The sequence below is a fragment of the Zonotrichia albicollis genome, chromosome 13 (assembly GCF_047830755.1).
Source record: "Zonotrichia albicollis isolate bZonAlb1 chromosome 13, bZonAlb1.hap1, whole genome shotgun sequence".
In the NCBI taxonomy this organism is placed as follows: Eukaryota; Metazoa; Chordata; class Aves; order Passeriformes; family Passerellidae; genus Zonotrichia; species Zonotrichia albicollis.
In genome coordinates, this window is record NC_133831.1 from 118,082 (window position 1) to 144,798 (window position 26,717).

General features: G+C 42.5%; 4 long non-coding RNA genes across 7 annotated transcripts; all 4 read right to left on the reverse strand.

Annotated features, from left to right (window-relative positions):
* Positions 1–4,860: 4,860 nt before the first annotated feature.
* LOC141730759 (uncharacterized) lies at positions 4,861–7,788 on the reverse strand. The gene is made up of 3 exons (XR_012582404.1): positions 7,003–7,788; positions 6,520–6,612; positions 4,861–5,449 (listed from the first exon to the last, which is right to left on the reverse strand). It is a non-coding gene; the product is annotated as an uncharacterized LOC141730759 (long non-coding RNA).
* A 2,465-nt stretch (positions 7,789–10,253) lies between these two features.
* On the reverse strand, positions 10,254–12,206 carry LOC141730785 (uncharacterized). The gene is made up of 2 exons (XR_012582441.1): positions 10,636–12,206; positions 10,254–10,532 (listed from the first exon to the last, which is right to left on the reverse strand). It is a non-coding gene; the product is annotated as an uncharacterized LOC141730785 (long non-coding RNA).
* A 7,540-nt stretch (positions 12,207–19,746) lies between these two features.
* On the reverse strand, positions 19,747–21,816 carry LOC141730760 (uncharacterized). The gene is made up of 3 exons (XR_012582407.1): positions 21,370–21,816; positions 20,887–20,979; positions 19,747–19,816 (listed from the first exon to the last, which is right to left on the reverse strand). It is a non-coding gene; the product is annotated as an uncharacterized LOC141730760 (long non-coding RNA).
* Positions 21,817–23,616: 1,800 nt separating this feature from the next.
* LOC141730787 (uncharacterized) lies at positions 23,617–26,305 on the reverse strand. Of its 4 annotated transcripts, none has more exons than XR_012582446.1 (4): positions 24,997–26,305; positions 24,806–24,893; positions 23,858–23,930; positions 23,617–23,760 (listed from the first exon to the last, which is right to left on the reverse strand). It is a non-coding gene; the product is annotated as an uncharacterized LOC141730787 (long non-coding RNA). The 4 variants fall into 4 exon arrangements; XR_012582444.1 differs by having other exon boundaries at positions 23,858–23,927; positions 24,997–26,304; XR_012582445.1 differs by lacking the exon at positions 23,617–23,760 and having other exon boundaries at positions 23,767–23,930; positions 24,997–26,304.
* Positions 26,306–26,717: the final 412 nt, after the last annotated feature.

Genomic DNA, 26,717 nt, shown 5'->3' on the forward strand with positions numbered 1-26,717 from the left:
GGCTGCCTTCAAACCAAACCCATAACACCACAAGAATACTTTTCCCATTCCCCTTCAAATAGAACGCAGGGATTCCCTGTCACCCCCGGGATACCCCCAACAGCCTGGAAAAGGCAGCTTTTCCTGCAATCAACGCCCTTAAAACCACAAGTGAAGAGGGATCCCCTCAGTTCAAACGCAGACAATAAAAGAAGAGGAGCTGCTTCCTCCTCCTTAATCCCTTTCGTCCTCATAAGCTCCATTTCTGCTCCTGGGGAAGCGGGGAGGGACTGGCAAGATGAAATTGCAAAGGGGAAGGACAAAATTCCCCGCTCCAAACCCACACGGGCTCACCTGCTCGGCTGCTGCTCCCCGGCACAAAGATTCGTCCCTCGGCACAAACCCCTCCACTCAGCAGCTCCATGCAAAAATGTACAGAGGCAAACTCTCCCCCCGTTAAAACCGCCTCGCCCCGGCAAGACCCACCCCCTCATCATCCTCACAGCTCACACCTGGGCTGCTCCGAGCCCTCATCATCCTCACACTCACACCTGGGCTGCTCCGAGCCCCTCATCATCCTCACACTCACACCTGGGCTGCTCCGAGCCCCATCATATATTTGTCATATTTATATTCGCTTTTAGATTTAGAATTTATATTACTGTATAATATTTATTATATTGTATATTACATCTCTTCATGTTACTTACATAGATTTCTATTTCTATTTCTATTTCTTTTTAAATTCATAGTTTAGTATTACAACTTTAGATTTTTATTATATATTTCTCTATGCCGATTTAGATTTCTATTGTACTTATATTATTTAAAATAAAACCCCTGCCTCTAACGAAAGAAAAACCACAGACACCCCTTTATTTAAACCACACTTAAAATTTTAAAAATAATTTTGTTTGTCGTAATTCTATTCACATTTACATTTGTAATTTTCATTTATTATATTTATAGATATCTTATAGATTGGAGAGAGAACCTTTTATATAATAATAGATATATTATTTTTACACAACATATTTCTTTTACTTATATTTACGTATATTAAATATTTATCGATATCGAGATATATAGGATATAATTGGATTTCTATTTTTATACCTTTTATGAAATCTCCAGCCTATACCCCAATAAAAGCCAAACAATCCCCAATTTATTTAAACTAGATTTAAACATCAATCCTGTCACGGCTGCATTGCACAGCAGTGCCCCGAGCTAATCTGACACTTGTTCATCTCCTGTACCTGAGACTGAACCCGCTCACCTTGATCGCACCTGGCAGAACCATTTTCGTACCTTTTCCTGGCATTGCTTGGGTTTTCTCTTCCCTTTTTTGTGGCCTCTATTGCCTCTCTTTCTTGCCTTGTTTCTTGGGGCTTTTACTCCCTTTTTCCTTGACGTTTTCTGGCATTTCTTGGGTTCTTTTCTTCGTTTCTTCTTGCCCATCTTGGGGGGTTTTTTCTGTTTGTTTCTGGGGTTTTTTTCCGGAAATTTTCATCCCCATCCTGGTTTTTTTTTGGGTTTTTTTTTTTTTTTTCTGATTTTATTTCTTGCCCATCTTGGGGATTTTTTCTGGGTTTTTTCTTGCGCATCTCCAAGTCTTTATCTTTTTTTTTTTTTTTTTTTTTTTTTCCCTGCGTTTCTCCTTGCCCTCCTTGGTTTTTTTTCTTTGGCCTGCCTGCCTTCCTTCCTTCCTGCCTTCCTGTCCTTCTTTCTTTCTTCCTTTCAGTTCCATTCCTTATTTTCTTGTTTTCCTTTTCTTTCCTTCTTTCCCTCTATGTCTAATCTTGGTTTTCCTTTCTAGCTTTAGAATAAAAAAGCAGCACTAGAAACTTTCGGGCTACCTAGCAGTAAAAAAAAACTGCAAAACGAAAATGATGTAAAGAAAACTATTTACTCCCTGGGAGCCTGAAATTTTCTACTGCTGTACGTGACATAGAGCTTTTATTCCTTCTTATAGATAGTTGATATTTTATACTTACTTTATACAGCGCCCCCTGCCGTGTGATCCGGAGACCTGCAGGGAGAGCGCTGCGGCGTCCTTCGGTTCTGTTTAAAGAAACTCGGCTCAATTCGGCTTGCTTCGGCTCTTGGTCTAAACTCGTTTCAGTTCGGCTCTTCGGCCCAACTCGGCACGCTTGGGCTAAACTCGGTCACACTCGGCGCATTGTCTAAATGCGGCCAGTGTCGGCTACCCTCGGCTATCGATTCCAGTCGGCTATCATCGGCTCTTAGTGTAAACTCGGATGTTTACGGCCACACTCGGCTCTTCGGCTCAAGTCGGCTCTGTTCGGCCACACTCGGCTCTTCGGCTCAAGTCGGCTCTTTTCGGCAACACTCGGCTCTTCGCCTCTACCGAACAATTCGGCCCCGCTCGAAATATACCTATTTTTACATTGGAAGTATACATTTCTCTTAGGATTTTTACTTCTCTAACACTTGCAGGATTCAAAATAAAACCCCTGCGTCCACCCATACATGCCAAATACAAACCCCTTTCATTTCAACTGTATTTAATTTTTTTTTAAATAATATTTTTCAAATTTAGATCCACATTTATATTTAAATTCTATACTGATGTGTGTTCGATTTTGCATTTCTATTTTCCCATTTATTTATAAATTTATATTCTATGTTACAACTCTTCCTATTACTTCTATTTTTTTTGTATTTTTATTCAGATCTTTATATATTTATTATATCTTTCTGTGTGAGGATTTTTACTTCTGTAGCACTTCCATTATTTAAAATAAAACCCCTGCCTCCACCCACGTTAAAGCCAAAAAGAAAACCCTTTCTTCTCAACTGTATTTCAATATTTTTTAAAATTCTGTTTTTCAGGTCCATATTCACATTTACATTTAAAATGTATACTTACGTATGCTGTTATTTGTATTCTCCATTACATCTCTTCCTATTATCTCTATTTACTTATATTTTGTGTTTATATCTATATTTATATCTTGATTGTATATCTCAATATTGAGAAATATATACCAATATCTACATTCATATCATTTAAAATAAAAACCCTGCCTCTAACCCAGTAAGAATAAAAAAAACCCCAACCCTTTCTTTCAAACAATATTTAAATAGGTTTTATCCTTATGTCTGATCTTTATATTCCTATTTGCATTTATAATGTACATTAATGTATATTGCTTACTTATTTATCTTTATCAATCTCAATTTGTACATAAATTTATATTCTATATTACATCTGATGCGAGCAGTTATATATTTTTATACATATTTTTATACATTGACTATATATTTCTGCGTCAAGATTTTTACTTCTGTAACACTTATTTAAAATAAAACCCCTGCCTCTACTTAAATAAAAGCCAAAAAATTCCCTTTCTTTTAAACTATACTTACCTATTTTTATATTTATATTCCCATTTATAATTTATATTGCCGTATCATGTTATTTATATTCTATACTACAACTCTTCATATTACTTACCTATATTTATAGTTCAATTTGTAGTCATAGTTTAGCAATCTCCCTTTATATATTTATTATCTATTTCTATCTTAAGATTCACATTTCTATAACACTTCTATTATTTAAAATAAAACTCCTGCCTCTAACCAAATCAAAACCAAGGACACTTCTTTATTTCAACCACATTTAAAATTTAACAAGTAACTTTATCTTTCAAAATTATAATCATATTTAGATTGATAATTTTTATTCATTATATTCATAGATATTATATATATCTTAGGGAGAATGCCCTCTAATATAAGCATAGATAGAAAATTTCTGTATTGTATATTTCTTTTACTTGGATTTATTTAATATCAATATTTATAGATATTTGTATTTCCCTATATATTTGTATCTGAATTTTTATTTTTTTCTATTTATATGATTTATTAATAAAAACAGGTCTACAACCTAATAAAACCCCCAATTTAACTATATTTAAGTATTTTTATATTTACAATCTATATTTATATATCTTTGTGCATATATATAATAGACTATCATTTATCTATATGATATCTTGCAATTCTATACCATGAATTATAGTTTTATATATGTATCTGTTCTCTATATTTATGTTTACCACTCTAATGCAATATTTCTTTTTAAATGTATATTTATTTCTATTTTCATCTCTATATTAAACCATATAAATAAGCCACAACAATACCGTACCTTTGTCAGCACCGGCACGCAGCACACGCTCATCCCATCGCAGCACATCAAAACAAAACATATTTTTATCACTAACGGAACAAACATCCCACAACACTGAACCCTCATGAACACTCAAATAAACCTAACCCAAAATAAATTTTAAATCCCACTTCAACTAGCCCAAAACCTGCGCACATGCTCATCATAAACGTCCTCCTAAACCAGTATCTCAAAAACCCCAAAAACCTCAAATACACCTTGAAAATGACACAACTGCTAAGAAAAACAAACACCCACTAAAAATTAAACCAAACCAACTCACTAGACTCAAAACTGTACAACTGACCCTAAACAGTACTAAAAGAAGCCCCCAAAGCTCTACCTTTATGCTAATGCACAAATAAAAACCAATAATCTATAAAACTTAATTTAAAATTAAAAGAAAACTAATTCAAAGCATAAAAATAAAAAAATCTAAACTGTTAAAATACTAAAAAATATCACTACCCAAATTAAAAAACATATTGCCTATAAAAACCCACCATGTAAATACCCCTGTCACCAAAAATAAAACTAAAAAAACCTATCCAACCAGAAAGAAAACGGAACTTAGGAAAACCAAAACCATAACGTTCAAGTACTCACACCACATCCCTTACCGGACAGCAACTATAAACAACATCAAACCATACAATCAATTCTAAAAACCACCTTAAAACCACTACATTGAAAAACCTTTCAAAAATTAAACACTGCATTTAACCAAAGCCATCGAATAAATTCACACCCACAAACTCCGGCAGCCCAGCTGGCCCAACCAAAGCTGTATGTTTATGCATACAGTAAACAAAGCCAAAACCCCAGTAATACCTATCACAAGTCTATGAAAGAAACCTATTGAAATCAATCCTGTCTCAAATACAAACCAACCCATCCAGAAAGTTAGTTCACTCAAAAAACAACTTACACTGAGTTAATCATACCAAGAAATTAAACAACACACCATATACCACCAATGAATATAATAGTCAGGTAAAGAAAAACTACTTTTTTTTTTTCTTTTTTTTATTTAAACTAACTTCTTTTATTAGCTAGAACAAAAGATTTTGCCAGGCCTGTAACAACAACAACAACTTCTTTTTCTTCTTCACCTTCTGAAATGTCCCTTCTCACTCCCAAATTCCTTTCAACTCCTGAGTTTGCATCCAAGCAAAAAGCAAAATTCGTGCACTCGCGCGTTCGATGCTCCTGTCAGATTCTCTGCTTCCCTCCACATCTTCTTACGCTTTCAGCCTTCACGCCGTCCTGCCGTGATGAGTTTGACAGAAGAATTGGCACATGTTAACAGAGCATTTCCCTCCCTCCCTCCCTCCCTCCGGTTTCCTCAGCACATTCCAATCCATCCCAAGCCTGTCACGATGCACGCTCACCCCAAGGCTCACAGCAAGCATGCAGCAGCTCAGGCTTACTGGGCTCCAGGGCTCTGTGCCTTAGACAGCCGAGGAAACTTCTGATGAGCCTCCGTTCCAATAAACTGGGATGCAAACTCACCTCCATCTCAGAGCCTCAGTGACCTCGGCCAGCCCCTTCCTCACTTCCCTGGGTCACAATCACTTCCAGGCAGAAGGATGCCAAGCAGGCTTTTGTCTTTTCTCTTAAGTGCCAACAGGTAAAATACGTAGGCTTTGACATAACTGATTACCCTCTCTTTGCACTCTCCCAAGGACAGTTTTAAAGAAAAGATAGAAGAAGATTGCTGCTAAATCCATATGGGATAAGGAGGAAAGCAGCAAGGATCCCAGGCCAGCAGCGTGCCCAGGCAGCGTCACGTCCCTGCCACCCTGTGACAAGGCACACAGCTGCAAAGCCCCAAAGCCTGCAGGCCCTGGAGCTGCCACACGGATGGACCCGGTTCCCTTCCCGGGTGCCCAGAGGGAAACCTGAGGGCAGGTGTCCACCCCGAGGCTGCACCCAGAGCCCCGGGCAGGGATGGAGTCGCTGACTGCCCTCTGGGGACGAGACCCTCCCTGCAGGCGACACTGCCTTCGGGTTCTTTTCTGGGTTTTTTTCTTGCCCATCTTGTTGGGGTTTTTTTCTGGGTTTTTTCTTACCCATCTTCGTCTGTTTTACTGGGTTTTAAGCCAACATGGGTACATTCCATGTCAGTACATACAATATAACCCGGCTGAGGATTTTTTATTCTAACTTTAAAAATGAGTTGCAAAACTTGAAAAGCAAAAGTCATATACACAAGGTTAAATCCATTCAGCATGTGCCCACCCATGCAGAGACGAGCAGACACAGACAGACACAGCCACGTGCTCTCACACACACTGACACACTCTTGCCACTTACACGCTCGCTGCGGCCCTTACCTGAGACGCTGAAGAACGTGCTGTGACACATCTTCTGGCTGCTGCTCCTTGAAGTAAATGGCAGACCCTGGGGAAATGAGCAGCCTCGGGGACCTGTGAGACAACAGGAAGGGTCAACGAGTGGCTGACAGCTAGGACTTGTCCCCACTCTGGACCAATAAATTATCTACCCAAAATCCCACAAAAGACAGATGAACAGTAAAGCTTTTATAACTGTTCTACCTAACTGTGACTACGTGCCAGGGCAGGGCAGCTGCGTTCGTCAGTGGCACAATGTAAGTACAGACAGTATCAGCTGAGGCAAACACTGCAAGTGTACACAGGGTGTAAGTATACACAATAAAGGGTAACGCAATTACATGCTGTGTAAGTACACACAGTACAAGCCAACAGAGGTACACAGAATGTGAGTACACACCGTATAATCCAACATAGATACACATGGTATAGGTACATACAACATAAGCCACCACAGGTACATACAACACAAGCCAGGACTGGAGATAACTTCTGGAAGATGAATTCTTGAGACCTACATCCTTTGAGAAGATAGAACCGAGAGAACCACTGCAGTCACCTGAGGAGGTGCATCTGAAACAAAGTCAGGACAAAAGTCAAAGGGAGGCAGGATACCTTAAGAGCTCCAGATGTCCTGTGTCCATCTACAAATCCCATCTGGAGTCCAACTACACCCCACATTACACATTCCAAGTCCCCGGGCCCTCTCCTATCGCACCAGGCTATGCGGCAGGGCAGAGCAGCCCCGGCACAAATGTGTGCTGACACCCGTGACACAGGACAGACAGGACAGGACACACAACGGGGACACAACAGGAACAGAAATCTCTTGGCAAGGAAAATGGCTGCAAGGACTGAGAGCATGCAAAAGGAGATGACTGAGTTCAAACTGACGGTGAGCTGATGAGGCTCAGAGAACACTGCAGGAAGAAGATGCTAACTGAATGATTGATTCCAAGAACAGTAAAGATGGATGCCTAGGAATCCTATGGTCAGAATCCTCTGCCTGCCCTCACATTCTTTCAAGCCCTAATCCACCATAATGGATCCAGGTGGGGCACAGCTGTCCGTACAGCTCAGAACAAGACCTGACAAGACATCTGACTGGATGCTTCCAAAGAGAGAACTTTTGACTGGGGAGCTCAGACAGGTATCAGAATCGCATCTCTGGCCTGGGTGCCAGGCCAAGGAATGCAGAGATCACAGATGCTAACAATGATGCCAAGGTTTCTGACAGGCCCCTCAATGTGCTAAGGTAAAAGACAGGAGATACACAAACAACACATAATGCACAGCAGACAAGTGACACCAGACACACCGGGACTGCTCTGCCCTGAGCACCTCAGCACTGTGATCAAAGGTGAGACTTTGCTTTTATGGGGCCTAAGGGGCCACTTCATGGACACCCCCCCACCGCCAAATTGGACTCAAAAACCCCTGCCAGTAATTCCCAAACCAGCACCCTGCCTTCATCCCCTCTGTGGGTCATAGCCCTCTACTTATCTCTCAGACATCTGGCGATGCCGGTCCGTGCCAGGTGCAAAGAAAGGCCACCTCGTCAGCTGGGAAGGTCCTGCTGTCACCGGGCTGGTGTCTCTCAGACAGCTAGAGTAAAGAGAACCAAACATCAGTGCCTGATCTTGGCACCCCATCGGCCAAAACCCCACCAGTCTGCTACTCACCGTGCTCCTAGGAAGGCCCGGCACCTGCTAACTCTGACCCTCTGCCATGGATGCAATGCATCTGCACCTGAAAGAAAGTTAGAACATGTGTCAAACACCACCAGGATAACTCACAAGCTGCGAAGACCTCAGATCCATCTAGGAATAGCATCTAGAGCCCAAGTACAGCCCCCATTACAAATTTACACTCCCCAGGGCTTGTCCCATTGCAGCTGGCCATGCGGCAGGGCAGAACAGCTCCGGCACCCATATGTGTGCAGACACCCGTGACACAGAACGTGACAAACAGGGGGACATCAAACACCACACATCATGCTTGTCGTGAGGGCCTCGAGGGAAGAAGGCAAAAGGGACCCCAAAGACACACTAGGGAACACGGCACACCGGAAACCACGACACAAACCAGAGCTGTTCTGCACTGCCCGCCTGAAAGCTGCCATCAAAAGTAGAGCCTCTCCCTTTAGCTGTCCTAAGAGGCCCTTGGACAAGTTTGCTTTTCCCTCCGCTAATTTTTAAATCTGTCCCAAGAACTCCCAACCTGCTACGCCCCCATCTCCAGGCCGTGCCTCCCAACTTATCTTTTGGATGATCGGTGATGGGAATCCACGTTGCACCTGAAATGAGTCTGCTTCAGAGAGCCTTGTGATCGCCTGTGAGCCTCTCGGTCAGCTACAATAAAGAAAACCAAAACCAAAGCATGAGTCCAGAGTTATGTGGGCCAAATCCCAGCCAGTCAGCTACTTGCCCTCTCCTGAGTGTGCCTGGCTCCCTCAGGCTCCAGCTTCATCCTGATTCCAAGGCTGTGGCCTTTATTAGGGCTGGCACCTGGGTTAGAGAAAGGCAAAGTTAAATGGCATTCCTGTGAGTGCACTGGATGACTCTGTGTGCTCTAAGACATGGGAATGCCTCTGCTAGAAGCCTTGTGGGGAGGGGGGCCCTCAAATAAACAAATAAACACCCTTTCTCACCCTGCTGCCTGCAAACCCCCTCCCAAGAACTCCTAACTGGATACCTGCTCACCCTCCCTCTCCCACTCACAATCCTCAACTCACCTGAAGCCTCAATCTCAAACAGCATCCTTGACACTGGGCAGATCCCTCCTGAGACACGATGAATCTGCTGCAAAAAGTGTTGTCCTTGACACAACCTGGAATCTCTGAAAGGCGTGCTCCTCCTAAAAACCATAAAAAACAAACCAAGAACAAAACCAGAAATTACAAAGGTGCTTTAACACCCCTAAACACAAAACCCAAAATTGTGAACCTACATACTCCCTGTATTCCATGCTGTTTTCTTCACAGTCTCTTCCAAGCCTCTGCTGCTTTAGATGCCCAGAAACACCTGCTGGAAACAAGCTGAGATGAGCTGAAAGAGCCTCTTCACTGAAATGAGAGGAGAACTCCTACCCCAGCACACCCCAGAGAGGGAATGAAGCCCCTCGGCCAAGGCTGGGGTTAATATACCCCCGATGGTGCCTGCCTCTCGTTCCCATGGCACCCAGGAAAAGGGAGGGGGCAAATCCTCCCAGGTATAAAAGCCCTCAGAACAGCTGCAGCTGTTTGGCCTCTCTGACTCAGATTCAAGGGGAGTAAAGGGCTTGTTATAGAAGAAAACTCTTCACAAAAATAACAGTGCTTTCTTTTTTGCAACAGCTACTTGGAGCAGAAGAACAGAAAACTGGTAAGACATAAAACTTTGTGGTTAGGTAGCATAGCTGGATAAATTGGGTCATTTGCTGTTAACTTACATAATTATTCTGTATTTAACCAAAGCCATCTAATAAATTCACACCCAAAACTCCAGCAGCCCAGCTGGCCCTACCAAATCTGTATGTTTATACATACAGTAAACAATACCAAAATCCCAGTAATACCTATGAGAAGTCTATGAAAGAAACCTATTGAAATTAATCCTACCTGAAATACCATCTATTCCTACCTGAAAACCCATCCAGAAAGTTAGCTTCACTCAAAAAACAATTTACACAGAGTTAATAATACCAAGAAATAACACACCATATACCACCAATGAATATAATAGTGAAGGAAAAAAAACCCACATTTTAAATTTTTTTTAATTTAAACTAACTTCTTTTATCAGCTAGAACAAAAGATTTTGCCAGGACTGTAACAACAACTCCTTCTCCTTCTGAAATGTCCCTTCTCCTTCCCAAATTCCTTACAACTTCTGAGTTTAAATCCAAGCCAAAAGCAAAATTCGTGCACTCGTGCGTTCGATGCTCCTGTCAGATTCTCTCTTTCCCTCCACATCTTCTTACACTTTCAGTCTTCATGCTGTCCTGCTGGGATGAGTCTGACAGAAGAACAGGCACATGTTAACAGAGCATTTCCCTCCCCAGAGCTGGTTTCCTCAGCGCATTTCACTCAATCCCAAGCCTGCAATGATGCACGCTCACCTGAAGCAGGGGGAGAAATCTGTAAAGGTCACTAAATACATAAAAGCGCATCCCCATTGTTCCATTACTCAGCAGCCCATCCGGCCAAGGTCAGAGCTCGCTGCCCACCGAGGACACGGCAACCAGCAGGGCCCTTTCTCCCACTCTCCAGCACGGACCTGCGAAGCCACAGAGGAGTTTACAGAGACCGGGAGCCGGCGGGACGGGACGGGCGCCCGGCCCGACTTTCCAAAGCTGGCGGCAGCGACGGCGGCGAGAGCCACGGCCCCGCTCCGCCTCCTGCGCCGCCTGCCCGGGGCCGCCCCGCCGGGATTGTCCGGCCCGCGGTCGCTCCCAGCGCCTGGAGCGGGGCGGGCGCGGGCCCGGGGGCTGCAGCCCTGTTCCGATGCCGCTCGCTCCCGCCCCTCGCACTTCCTTCGCTCGGCAGCCGCGTCCTTCCGCCGCCCCCGGCACCCAGCGGCGAGAGGCAGGGCGCTGGCTCGGGGGGTGCAGTACCGCCCTTTGGACACAGGGGGGCAGACTCACCGGGGTGTGCTATTTTCTCCGCCTTTTTGGCCGCCATTTTGAGAAGGTCAAGCCAGTCCGAGACACCCGCGACACGCCACTCCCAACACGGCGGCCTCTCGGCTGCCTGCCGGCTCACGGCTGCAGTACCGCGCTCTGCCCACAAGGAGGCAGCACTGCCGCCCGCCCCAGACGGGGGCGCAGCGCGCCTCGGGGCTGCGGGCAGCGAAGGCGGCAAAAAAGAACAGGGGCGACCCCAGACAAAAACTGCTCTGAAATAAATGCCAAAAACCTGCCTCCTATCGAGCAAGAGTCAAACAAGCCCCCTTGATTTAAAGCCATGTTTAAATAAAAGTTTTATTTCTATTTTTCATATTTATAGTCACACGCATATTTATAGTGAACATTGATGTAGCATGTAATTTATACAATATATTCTGTCTATTCCTATTGTTTATATGTATTTCCCTGTGTTTTTATAAATATCTTTCTCTATTAATTGTATAGTTCTTATATAGTTCTTCTATAGCTTAAAACTACATTTCTAAAATACTTTTATTATTTAAAAAAAAATCCAATTCTAACTAAATAAATACCAGAAAACCCTTCTTTTAAACTATACTGAAATATTGTTATATTTAGAGCTTGCATGACTATATACACATTTATATTTCTAGTTTATATTGATGCATTATATTTAGAATATATATAATATGTATCCTGCTCAAATAATAGAGAGAAATTATTTATTAAATTACGTATCATATCTACTGCTAAACCTTGTTTTTTCCTTTATTTTTAATTTTTATATTAACCTTTAGCTATTTATGATATATTTATATACTTAGACTTCTACCTTTATATTATTTGTATTTATAATTTTTATACTAAAACCCCTGCTTTTGCCAAATGAAAAACAAAACCATCCTTTATTTTCAACTACTTGAAAAATACTTTTATAATTATAATTATCATATCTATCATTTGTTTTATAAGTATAGTACATCAATTGATATATCTATTTTATATCTATTTCCTATAATATACTAAAAAAGATATATACAGTATTACTTTTATTATGCGTAGTATCAATTGATGTTATTTTATATTTACAATTATTTAAAAATTTTATGTATACCTGCATATATTTGAAACACATTTCTATATTTATATTTGAGTTGGGTTGTGTCTATATTTATATTCTCTATCTACATATCTATAAATACACACAATACTCTAATTAAAAAAGATAATATCTTATTGTAACATATAATAACTTATGTTACAAGTAAAATTTTAAAAAAAGATCAAATATATAAAAACAAGAGAGGTTTATTCCCATTTCCACACATCTGTTTTGTTTAAATGTAGTTATAATATTACATTAGAAATCCAATTCCTAAATAAAATTACAATACAAAGAGCATTGAATTGCCAGCAATATCTTCGAAAAACATCAAGATACCTCCAACAGCCAAAAATCTGCCAGCCAAAAAACCACAAAACACTCTTTTCAATAACAAATTCTCATCATATCAGAAAAATGGAACCAAGATAAAAGAAAACCCTGGAGAAACACGCACAGCAAATTACAACAACTACTAAAAAAATAAAATCAAACCAACCTACTAAACCCCAAACAGTGCCACTGACCCAGAAGGTTACTAAAAAAAAATAAACAAAATTCTACCTCTACACTAACTCAAAGAATAACCAATCCTCTGTAAAAATAACAGCCGAACTACTTAACGAAATAGAAAAAATCTCAAGGTCTAAAAACTAAGAAAACAACTACTCAATACTACTTGAAAAGATCCACCATATAAATACCGAGATTCCCAAAATAAAACCGATGAACAACAATCAAATACATGAAAGAACAACAACAACAAAAATAATAAAAAAAAAAAAACCAACAACAAAAAAAGCCCCAAAACCGAATAAACTTTCATTTTCAACAAAAATATTATTCCCAACGGAATAAACCCATAGTGCCTCAAGCTATCAAAATAAAAATAACACCTAGAAACAAACACAAAGACTAAAGACAAACGTAACCATAAACAATGTCTCCCAAATTACCCGCAACCATAAAACATACACTACAATCAAACCAACCAAATAAATAAAAGCCCTGGAAGACGATAAACACACATGCAATTCGCGAGATTAAAAACCCGCTGCTATGAACGACACGACGCTACCTCAAAAGCCCACCGAAACAAACACTACCCGCTCACGCCAATAAAAGCCACCTCAACAGAATTAAAATCCGAACCGCTGCTTCGCGCTACGACCCGTAAAAACCATTGCGCGCCTTTCTAAACATAATACCCCGGCAAAAAAACCATATCCGACTACGAAACCCAATCCGAAACGAACCTTTATCATCCCCACCGGCACCGAGAACCGCAGCAGTCAGGAAGAACACCGTAGCCCTTAGCGTACCCCCGCTGCAAACCGAACACAGCGATGCAATCAATGCCGAAAAAGCGCCTCCGAACCGCGGCACCGCCCCAGCACTGCGAGCAGCCGAAGCCCGCGCTCGCTGCCGGCCCCGGACGGAGCGCAGCTCCCGCCAGGAGACCGGCTCCTCCGGCGGCTCCTCCGGCACGCGGGGCCGGCGCCGGCCCGGAGAGCCGCGCCCGCTGCCCCTGCCCGGCGGGGCCGGCACCGGGCCCGGGGGTGGCGGCGGCGCCCGAGCCCCGCGCCCGGAGCGGCCGGAGCGGCCGGCACCGCCCGGGCCGCCGCAGCAGCGCCCGCGCCGCCTCTGCCGCCCGTGGCCGGCCCGGCGCGGCTCCGCCACCGCCGCCCTCGGCCGGCCCGGCCGCGCCAAATCCCCCGTGCGCCCCGGCAGCTGCCCGGGCCGTGCCAGCGCCGCTCCCGAGCGGCAACGTTCCGGCCCGGGCCGCGGCCACCACAAGCGCCCTCCGATGCAGCGGCACGGCCCCCTTGCAGCCCTGCAAACGCTGCCACAGCTGCAGCTTCCCGCAACCGAAGCCCGAAACTGACGCCGCAGGCGGGGCTCGCCTCCCTTCAACAAGGGCAAAGAAGTGTCCTCTCCCCTTCACGTTCGTCCCCTACGAGAGCACAAAAGAAGGGGCGCTCCTCAAATGAAAGCCTTCGACTGATGGCAAAGGGCCATTTCCACCTCCATTCAAAGCCTTGAAAAGGAGGGACACCACGGCTGCCCCCTCCATTTCAACCCTAGGGTGATGAAAATGGGGTGGCTGCCTTCAAACCAAACCCATAACACCACAAGAATACTTTTCCCATTCCCCTTCAAATAGAACGCAGGGATTCCCTGTCACCCCCGGGATACCCCCAACAGCCTGGAAAAGGCAGCTTTTCCTGCAATCAACGCCCTTAAAACCACAAGTGAAGAGGGATCCCCTCAGTTCAAACGCAGACAATAAAAGAAGAGGAGCTGCTTCCTCCTCCTTAATCCCTTTCGTCCTCATAAGCTCCATTTCTGCTCCTGGGGAAGCGGGGAGGGACTGGCAAGATGAAATTGCAAAGGGGAAGGACAAAATTCCCCGCTCCAAACCCACACGGGCTCACCTGCTCGGCTGCTGCTCCCCGGCACAAAGATTCGTCCCTCGGCACAAACCCCTCCACTCAGCAGCTCCATGCAAAAATGTACAGAGGCAAACTCTCCCCCCGTTAAAACCGCCTCGCCCCGGCAAGACCCACCCCCTCATCATCCTCACAGCTCACACCTGGGCTGCTCCGAGCCCTCATCATCCTCACACTCACACCTGGGCTGCTCCGAGCCCCTCATCATCCTCACACTCACACCTGGGCTGCTCCGAGCCCCATCATATATTTGTCATATTTATATTCGCTTTTAGATTTAGAATTTATATTACTGTATAATATTTATTATATTGTATATTACATCTCTTCATGTTACTTACATAGATTTCTATTTCTATTTCTATTTCTTTTTAAATTCATAGTTTAGTATTACAACTTTAGATTTTTATTATATATTTCTCTATGCCGATTTAGATTTCTATTGTACTTATATTATTTAAAATAAAACCCCTGCCTCTAACGAAAGAAAAACCACAGACACCCCTTTATTTAAACCACACTTAAAATTTTAAAAATAATTTTGTTTGTCGTAATTCTATTCACATTTACATTTGTAATTTTCATTTATTATATTTATAGATATCTTATAGATTGGAGAGAGAACCTTTTATATAATAATAGATATATTATTTTTACACAACATATTTCTTTTACTTATATTTACGTATATTAAATATTTATCGATATCGAGATATATAGGATATAATTGGATTTCTATTTTTATACCTTTTATGAAATCTCCAGCCTATACCCCAATAAAAGCCAAACAATCCCCAATTTATTTAAACTAGATTTAAACATCAATCCTGTCACGGCTGCATTGCACAGCAGTGCCCCGAGCTAATCTGACACTTGTTCATCTCCTGTACCTGAGACTGAACCCGCTCACCTTGATCGCACCTGGCAGAACCATTTTCGTACCTTTTCCTGGCATTGCTTGGGTTTTCTCTTCCCTTTTTTGTGGCCTCTATTGCCTCTCTTTCTTGCCTTGTTTCTTGGGGCTTTTACTCCCTTTTTCCTTGACGTTTTCTGGCATTTCTTGGGTTCTTTTCTTCGTTTCTTCTTGCCCATCTTGGGGGGTTTTTTCTGTTTGTTTCTGGGGTTTTTTTCCGGAAATTTTCATCCCCATCCTGGTTTTTTTTTGGGTTTTTTTTTTTTTTTTCTGATTTTATTTCTTGCCCATCTTGGGGATTTTTTCTGGGTTTTTTCTTGCGCATCTCCAAGTCTTTATCTTTTTTTTTTTTTTTTTTTTTTTTTCCCTGCGTTTCTCCTTGCCCTCCTTGGTTTTTTTTCTTTGGCCTGCCTGCCTTCCTTCCTTCCTGCCTTCCTGTCCTTCTTTCTTTCTTCCTTTCAGTTCCATTCCTTATTTTCTTGTTTTCCTTTTCTTTCCTTCTTTCCCTCTATGTCTAATCTTGGTTTTCCTTTCTAGCTTTAGAATAAAAAAGCAGCACTAGAAACTTTCGGGCTACCTAGCAGTAAAAAAAAACTGCAAAACGAAAATGATGTAAAGAAAACTATTTACTCCCTGGGAGCCTGAAATTTTCTACTGCTGTACGTGACATAGAGCTTTTATTCCTTCTTATAGATAGTTGATATTTTATACTTACTTTATACAGCGCCCCCTGCCGTGTGATCCGGAGACCTGCAGGGAGAGCGCTGCGGCGTCCTTCGGTTCTGTTTAAAGAAACTCGGCTCAATTCGGCTTGCTTCGGCTCTTGGTCTAAACTCGTTTCAGTTCGGCTCTTCGGCCCAACTCGGCACGCTTGGGCTAAACTCGGTCACACTCGGCGCATTGTCTAAATGCGGCCAGTGTCGGCTACCCTCGGCTATCGATTCCAGTCGGCTATCATCGGCTCTTAGTGTAAACTCGGATGTTTACGGCCACACTCGGCTCTTCGGCTCAAGTCGGCTCTGTTCGGCCACACTCGGCTCTTCGGCTCAAGTCGGCTCTTTTCGGCAACACTCGGCTCTTCGCCTCTACCGAACAATTCGGCCCCGCTCGAAATATACCTATTTTTACATTGGAAGTATACATTTCTCTTAGGATTTTTACTTCTCTAACACTTGCAGGATTCAAAATAAAACCCCTGCGTCCACCCATACATGCCAAATACAAACCCCTTTCATTTCAACTGTATTTAATTTTTTTTTAAATAATATTTTTCAAATTTAGATCCACATTTATATTTAAATTCTATACTGATGTGTGTTCGATTTTGCATTTCTATTTTCCCATTTATTTATAAATTTATATTCTATGTTACAACTCTTCCTATTACTTCTATTTTTTTTGTATTTTTATTCAGATCTTTATATATTTATTATATCTTTCTGTGTGAGGATTTTTACTTCTGTAGCACTTCCATTATTTAAAATAAAACCCCTGCCTCCACCCACGTTAAAGCCAAAAAGAAAACCCTTTCTTCTCAACTGTATTTCAATATTTTTTAAAATTCTGTTTTTCAGGTCCATATTCACATTTACATTTAAAATGTATACTTACGTATGCTGTTATTTGTATTCTCCATTACATCTCTTCCTATTATCTCTATTTACTTATATTTTGTGTTTATATCTATATTTATATCTTGATTGTATATCTCAATATTGAGAAATATATACCAATATCTACATTCATATCATTTAAAATAAAAACCCTGCCTCTAACCCAGTAAGAATAAAAAAAACCCCAACCCTTTCTTTCAAACAATATTTAAATAGGTTTTATCCTTATGTCTGATCTTTATATTCCTATTTGCATTTATAATGTACATTAATGTATATTGCTTACTTATTTATCTTTATCAATCTCAATTTGTACATAAATTTATATTCTATATTACATCTGATGCGAGCAGTTATATATTTTTATACATATTTTTATACATTGACTATATATTTCTGCGTCAAGATTTTTACTTCTGTAACACTTATTTAAAATAAAACCCCTGCCTCTACTTAAATAAAAGCCAAAAAATTCCCTTTCTTTTAAACTATACTTACCTATTTTTATATTTATATTCCCATTTATAATTTATATTGCCGTATCATGTTATTTATATTCTATACTACAACTCTTCATATTACTTACCTATATTTATAGTTCAATTTGTAGTCATAGTTTAGCAATCTCCCTTTATATATTTATTATCTATTTCTATCTTAAGATTCACATTTCTATAACACTTCTATTATTTAAAATAAAACTCCTGCCTCTAACCAAATCAAAACCAAGGACACTTCTTTATTTCAACCACATTTAAAATTTAACAAGTAACTTTATCTTTCAAAATTATAATCATATTTAGATTGATAATTTTTATTCATTATATTCATAGATATTATATATATCTTAGGGAGAATGCCCTCTAATATAAGCATAGATAGAAAATTTCTGTATTGTATATTTCTTTTACTTGGATTTATTTAATATCAATATTTATAGATATTTGTATTTCCCTATATATTTGTATCTGAATTTTTATTTTTTTCTATTTATATGATTTATTAATAAAAACAGGTCTACAACCTAATAAAACCCCCAATTTAACTATATTTAAGTATTTTTATATTTACAATCTATATTTATATATCTTTGTGCATATATATAATAGACTATCATTTATCTATATGATATCTTGCAATTCTATACCATGAATTATAGTTTTATATATGTATCTGTTCTCTATATTTATGTTTACCACTCTAATGCAATATTTCTTTTTAAATGTATATTTATTTCTATTTTCATCTCTATATTAAACCATATAAATAAGCCACAACAATACCGTACCTTTGTCAGCACCGGCACGCAGCACACGCTCATCCCATCGCAGCACATCAAAACAAAACATATTTTTATCACTAACGGAACAAACATCCCACAACACTGAACCCTCATGAACACTCAAATAAACCTAACCCAAAATAAATTTTAAATCCCACTTCAACTAGCCCAAAACCTGCGCACATGCTCATCATAAACGTCCTCCTAAACCAGTATCTCAAAAACCCCAAAAACCTCAAATACACCTTGAAAATGACACAACTGCTAAGAAAAACAAACACCCACTAAAAATTAAACCAAACCAACTCACTAGACTCAAAACTGTACAACTGACCCTAAACAGTACTAAAAGAAGCCCCCAAAGCTCTACCTTTATGCTAATGCACAAATAAAAACCAATAATCTATAAAACTTAATTTAAAATTAAAAGAAAACTAATTCAAAGCATAAAAATAAAAAAATCTAAACTGTTAAAATACTAAAAAATATCACTACCCAAATTAAAAAACATATTGCCTATAAAAACCCACCATGTAAATACCCCTGTCACCAAAAATAAAACTAAAAAAACCTATCCAACCAGAAAGAAAACGGAACTTAGGAAAACCAAAACCATAACGTTCAAGTACTCACACCACATCCCTTACCGGACAGCAACTATAAACAACATCAAACCATACAATCAATTCTAAAAACCACCTTAAAACCACTACATTGAAAAACCTTTCAAAAATTAAACACTGCATTTAACCAAAGCCATCGAATAAATTCACACCCACAAACTCCGGCAGCCCAGCTGGCCCAACCAAAGCTGTATGTTTATGCATACAGTAAACAAAGCCAAAACCCCAGTAATACCTATCACAAGTCTATGAAAGAAACCTATTGAAATCAATCCTGTCTCAAATACAAACCAACCCATCCAGAAAGTTAGTTCACTCAAAAAACAACTTACACTGAGTTAATCATACCAAGAAATTAAACAACACACCATATACCACCAATGAATATAATAGTCAGGTAAAGAAAAACTACTTTTTTTTTTTCTTTTTTTTATTTAAACTAACTTCTTTTATTAGCTAGAACAAAAGATTTTGCCAGGCCTGTAACAACAACAACAACTTCTTTTTCTTCTTCACCTTCTGAAATGTCCCTTCTCACTCCCAAATTCCTTTCAACTCCTGAGTTTGCATCCAAGCAAAAAGCAAAATTCGTGCACTCGCGCGTTCGATGCTCCTGTCAGATTCTCTGCTTCCCTCCACATCTTCTTACGCTTTCAGCCTTCACGCCGTCCTGCCGTGATGAGTTTGACAGAAGAATTGGCACATGTTAACAGAGCATTTCCCTCCCTCCCTCCCTCCCTCCGGTTTCCTCAGCACATTCCAATCCATCCCAAGCCTGTCACGATGCACGCTCACCCCAAGGCTCACAGCAAGCATGCAGCAGCTCAGGCTTACTGGGCTCCAGGGCTCTGTGCCTTAGACAGCCGAGGAAACTTCTGATGAGCCTCCGTTCCAATAAACTGGGATGCAAACTCACCTCCATCTCAGAGCCTCAGTGACCTCGGCCAGCCCCTTCCTCACTTCCCTGGGTCACAATCACTTCCAGGCAGAAGGATGCCAAGCAGGCTTTTGTCTTTTCTCTTAAGTGCCAACAGGTAAAATACGTAGGCTTTGACATAACTGATTACCCTCTCTTTGCACTCTCCCAAGGACAGTTTTAAAGAAAAGATAGAAGAAGATTGCTGCTAAATCCATATGGGATAAGGAGGAAAGCAGCAAGGATCCCAGGCCAGCAGCGTGCCCAGGCAGCGTCACGTCCCTGCCACCCTGTGACAAGGCACACAGCTGCAAAGCCCCAAAGCCTGCAGGCCCTGGAGCTGCCACACGGATGGACCCGGTTCCCTTCCCGGGTGCCCAGAGGGAAACCTGAGGGCAGGTGTCCACCCCGAGGCTGCACCCAGAGCCCCGGGCAGGGATGGAGTCGCTGACTGCCCTCTGGGGACGAGACCCTCCCTGCAGGCGACACTGCCTTCGGGTTCTTTTCTGGGTTTTTTTCTTGCCCATCTTGTTGGGGTTTTTTTCTGGGTTTTTTCTTACCCATCTTCGTCTGTTTTACTGGGTTTTAAGCCAACATGGGTACATTCCATGTCAGTACATACAATATAACCCGGCTGAGGATTTTTTATTCTAACTTTAAAAATGAGTTGCAAAACTTGAAAAGCAAAAGTCATATACACAAGGTTAAATCCATTCAGCATGTGCCCACCCATGCAGAGACGAGCAGACACAGACAGACACAGCCACGTGCTCTCACACACACTGACACACTCTTGCCACTTACACGCTCGCTGCGGCCCTTACCTGAGACGCTGAAGAACGTGCTGTGACACATCTTCTGGCTGCTGCTCCTTGAAGTAAATGGCAGACCCTGGGGAAATCAGCAGCCTCGGGGACCTGTGAGACAACAGGAAGGGTCAACGAGTGGCTGACAGCTAGGACTTGTCCCCACTCTGGACCAATAAATTATCTACCCAAAATCCCACAAAAGACAGATGAACAGTAAAGCTTTTATAACTGTTCTACCTAACTGTGACTACGTGCCAGGGCAGGGCAGCTGCGTTCGTCAGTGGCACAATGTAAGTACAGACAGTATCAGCTGAGGCAAACACTGCAAGTGTACACAGGGTGTAAGTATACACAATAAAGGGTAACGCACTTACATGCTGTGTAAGTACACACAGTACAAGCCAACAGAGGTACACAGAATGTGAGTACACACCGTATAATCCAACATAGATACACATGGTATAGGTACATACAACATAAGCCACCACAGGTACATACAACACAAGCCAGGACTGGAGATAACTTCTGGAAGATGAATTCTTGAGACCTACATCCTTTGAGAAGATAGAACCGAGAGAACCACTGCAGTCACCTGAGGAGGTGCATCTGAAACCAAGTCAGGACAAAAGTCAAAGGGAGGCAGGATACCTTAAGAGCTCCAGATGTCCTGTGTCCATCTACAAATCCCATCTGGAGTCCAACTACACCCCACATTACACATTCCAAGTCCCCGGGCCCTCTCCTATCGCACCAGGCTATGCGGCAGGGCAGAGCAGCCCCGGCACAAATGTGTGCTGACACCCGTGACACAGGACAGACAGGACAGGACACACAACGGGGACACAACAGGAACAGAAATCTCTTGGCAAGGAAAATGGCTGCAAGGACTGAGAGCATGCAAAAGGAGATGACTGAGTTCAAACTGACGGTGAGCTGATGAGGCTCAGAGAACACTGCAGGAAGAAGATGCTAACTGAATGACTGATTCCAAGAACAGTAAAGATGGATGCCTAGGAATCCTATGGTCAGAATCCTCTGCCTGCCCTCACATTCTTTCAAGCCCTAATCCACCATAATGGATCCAGGTGGGGCACAGCTGTCCGTACAGCTCAGAACAAGACCTGACAAGACATCTGACTGGATGCTTCCAAAGAGAGAACTTTTGACTGGGGAGCTCAGACAGGTATCAGAATTGCATCTCTGGCCTGGGTGCCAGGCCAAGGAATGCAGAGATCACAGATGCTAACAATGATGCCAAGGTTTCTGACAGGCCCCTCAATGTGCTAAGGTAAAAGACAGGAGATACACAAACAACACATAATGCACAGCAGACAAGTGACACCAGACACACCGGGACTGCTCTGCCCTGAACACCTCAGCACTGTGATCAAAGGTGAGACTTTGCTTTTATGGGGCCTAAGGGGCCACTTCATGGACACCCCCCCACCGCCAAATTGGACTCAAAAACCCCTCCCAGTAATTCCCAAACCAGCACCCTGCCTTCATCCCCTCTGTGGGTCATAGCCCTCTACTTATCTCTCAGACATCTGGCAATGCCGGTCCGTGCCAGGTGCAAAGAAAGGCCACCTCGTCAGCTGGGAAGGTCCTGCTGTCACCGGGCTGGTGTCTCTCAGACAGCTAGAGTAAAGAGAACCAAACATCAGTGCCTGATCTTGGCACCCCATCGGCCAAAACCCCACCAGTCTGCTACTCACCCTGCTCCTAGGAAGGCCCGGCACCTGCTAACTCTGACCCTCTGCCATGGATGCAATGCATCTGCACCTGAAAGAAAGTTAGAACATGTGTCAAACACCACCAGGATAACTCACAAGCTGCAAAGACCTCAGATCCATCTAGGAATAGCATCTAGAGCCCAAGTACAGCCCCCATTACAAATTTACACTCCCCAGGGCTTGTCCCATTGCAGCTGGCCATGCGGCAGGGCAGAACAGCTCCGGCACCCATATGTGTGCAGACACCCGTGACAAAGAACGTGACAAACAGGGGGACATCAAACACCACACATCATGCTTGTGGTGAGGGCCTCGAGGGAAGAAGGCAAAAGGGACCCCAAAGACACACTAGGGAACACGGCACACCGGAAACCACGACACAAACCAGAGCTGTTCTGCACTGCCCGCCTGAAAGCTGCCATCAAAAGTAGAGCCTCTCCCTTTAGCTGTCCTAAGAGGCCCTTGGACAAGTTTGCTTTTCCCTCCGCTAATTTTTAAATCTGTCCCAAGAACTCCCAACCTGCTACGCCCCCATCTCCAGGCCGTGCCTCCCAACTTATCTTTTGGATGATCGGTGATGGGAATCCACGTTGCACCTGAAATGAGTCTGCTTCAGAGAGCCTCGTGATCGCCTGTGAGCCTCTCGGTCAGCTACAATAAAGAAAACCAAAACCAAAGAATGAGTCCAGAGTTATGTGGGCCAAATCCCAGCCAGTCAGCTACTTGCCCTCTCCTGAGTGTGCCTGGCTCCCTCAGGCTCCAGCTTCATCCTGATTCCAAGGCTGTGGCCTTTATTAGGGCTGGCACCTGGGTTAGAGAAAGGCAAAGTTAAATGGCATTCCTGTGAGTGCACTGGATGACTCTGTGTGCTCTAAGACATGGGAATGCCTCTGCTAGAAGCCTTGTGGGGAGGGGGGCCCTCAAATAAACAAATAAACACCCTTTCTCACCCTGCTGCCTGCAAACCCCCTCCCAAGAACTCCTAACTGGATACCTGCACACCCTCCCTCTCCCACTCACAATCCTCAACTCACCTGAAGCCTCAATCTCAAACAGCATCCTTGACACTGGGCAGATCCCTCCTGAGACACGATGAATCTGCTGCAAAAAGTGTTGTCCTTGACACAACCTGGAATCTCTGAAAGGCGTGCTCCTCCTAAAAACCATAAAAAACAAACCAAGAACAAAACCAGAAATTACAAAGGTGCTTTAACACCCCTAAACACAAAACCCAAAATTGTGAACCTACATACTCCCTGTATTCCATGCTGTTTTCTTCACAGTCTCTTCCAAGCCTCTGCTGCTTTAGATGCCCAGAAACACCTGCTGGAAACAAGCTGAGATGAGCTGAAAGAGCCTTTTCACTGAAATGAGAGGAGAACTCCTACCCCAGCACACCCCAGAGAGGGAATGAAGCCCCTCGGCCAAGGCTGGGGTTAATATACCCCCGATGGTGCCTGCCTCTCGTTCCCATGGCACCCAGGAAAAGGGAGGGGGCAAATCCTCCCAGGTATAAAAGCCCTCAGAACAGCTGCAGCTGTTTGGCCACTCAGATTCAAGGGGAGTAAAGGGCTTGTTATAGAAGAAAACTCTTCACAAAAATAACAGTGCTTTCTTTTTTGCAACAGCTACTTGGAGCAGAAGAACAGAAAACTGGTAAGACATAAAACTTTGCGTTTAGGTAGCATAGCTGGATAAATTGGGTCATTTGCTGTTAACTTACATAATTATTCTGTATTTAACCAAAGCCATCTAATAAATTCACACCCAAAACTCCAGCAGCCCAGCTGGCCCTACCAAATCTGTATGTTTATACATACAGTAAACAATACCAAAATCCCAGTAATACCTATGAGAAGTCTATGAAAGAAACCTATTGAAATTAATCCTACCTGAAATACCATCTATTCCTACCTGAAAACCCATCCAGAAAGTTAGCTTCACTCAAAAAACAATTTACACAGAGTTAATAATACCAAGAAATAACACACCATATACCACCAATGAATATAATAGTGAAGGAAAAAAACCCCACATTTTAAATTTTTTTTAATTTAAACTAACTTCTTTTATCAGCTAGAACAAAAGATTTTGCCAGGACTGTAACAACAACTCCTTCTCCTTCTGAAATGTCCCTTCTCCTTCCCAAATTCCTTACAACTTCTGAGTTTAAATCCAATCCAAAAGCAGAATTCGTGCACCTGTGCGTTCAATGCTCCTGTCAGATTCTCTCTTTCCCTCCACATCTTCTTACACTTTCAGTCTTCACGCTGTCCTGCTGGGATGAGTCTGACAGAAGAACAGGCACATGTTAACAGAGCATTTCCCTCCCCAGAGCTGGTTTCCTCAGCGCATTTCACTCAATCCCAAGCCTGCAATGATGCACGCTCACCTGAAGCAGGGGGAGAAATCTGTAAAGGTCACTAAATACATAAAAGCGCATCCCCATTGTTCCATTACTCAGCAGCCCATCCGGCCAAGGTCAGAGCTCGCTGCCCACCGAGGACACGGCAACCAGCAGGGCCCTTTCTCCCACTCTCCAGCACGGACCTGCGAAGCCACAGAGGAGTTTACAGAGACCGGGAGCCGGCGGGACGGGACGGGCGCCCGGCCCGACTTTCCAAAGCTGGCGGCAGCGACGGCGGCGAGAGCCACGGCCCCGCTCCGCCTCCTGCGCCGCCTGCCCGGGGCCGCCCCGCCGGGATTGTCCGGCCCGCGGTCGCTCCCAGCGCCTGGAGCGGGGCGGGCGCGGGCCCGGGGGCTGCAGCCCTGTTCCGATGCCGCTCGCTCCCGCCCCTCGCACTTCCTTCGCTCGGCAGCCGCGTCCTTCCGCCGCCCCCGGCACCCAGCGGCGAGAGGCAGGGCGCTGGCTCGGGGGGTGCAGTACCGCCCTTTGGACACAGGGGGGCAGACTCACCGGGGTGTGCTATTTTCTCCGCCTTTTTGGCCGCCATTTTGAGAAGGTCAAGCCAGTCCGAGACACCCGCGACACGCCACTCCCAACACGGCGGCCTCTCGGCTGCCTGCCGGCTCACGGCTGCAGTACCGCGCTCTGCCCACAAGGAGGCAGCACTGCCGCCCGCCCCAGACGGGGGCGCAGCGCGCCTCGGGGCTGCGGGCAGCGAAGGCGGCAAAAAAGAACAGGGGCGACCCCAGACAAAAACTGCTCTGAAATAAATGCCAAAAACCTGCCTCCTATCGAGCAAGAGTCAAACAAGCCCCCTTGATTTAAAGCCATGTTTAAATAAAAGTTTTATTTCTATTTTTCATATTTATAGTCACACGCATATTTATAGTGAACATTGATGTAGCATGTAATTTATACAATATATTCTGTCTATTCCTATTGTTTATATGTATTTCCCTGTGTTTTTATAAATATCTTTCTCTATTAATTGTATAGTTCTTATATAGTTCTTCTATAGCTTAAAACTACATTTCTAAAATACTTTTATTATTTAAAAAAAAATCCAATTCTAACTAAATAAATACCAGAAAACCCTTCTTTTAAACTATACTGAAATATTGTTATATTTAGAGCTTGCATGACTATATACACATTTATATTTCTAGTTTATATTGATGCATTATATTTAGAATATATATAATATGTATCCTGCTCAAATAATAGAGAGAAATTATTTATTAAATTACGTATCATATCTACTGCTAAACCTTGTTTTTTCCTTTATTTTTAATTTTTATATTAACCTTTAGCTATTTATGATATATTTATATACTTAGACTTCTACCTTTATATTATTTGTATTTATAATTTTTATACTAAAACCCCTGCTTTTGCCAAATGAAAAACAAAACCATCCTTTATTTTCAACTACTTGAAAAATACTTTTATAATTATAATTATCATATCTATCATTTGTTTTATAAGTATAGTACATCAATTGATATATCTATTTTATATCTATTTCCTATAATATACTAAAAAAGATATATACAGTATTACTTTTATTATGCGTAGTATCAATTGATGTTATTTTATATTTACAATTATTTAAAAATTTTATGTATACCTGCATATATTTGAAACACATTTCTATATTTATATTTGAGTTGGGTTGTGTCTATATTTATATTCTCTATCTACATATC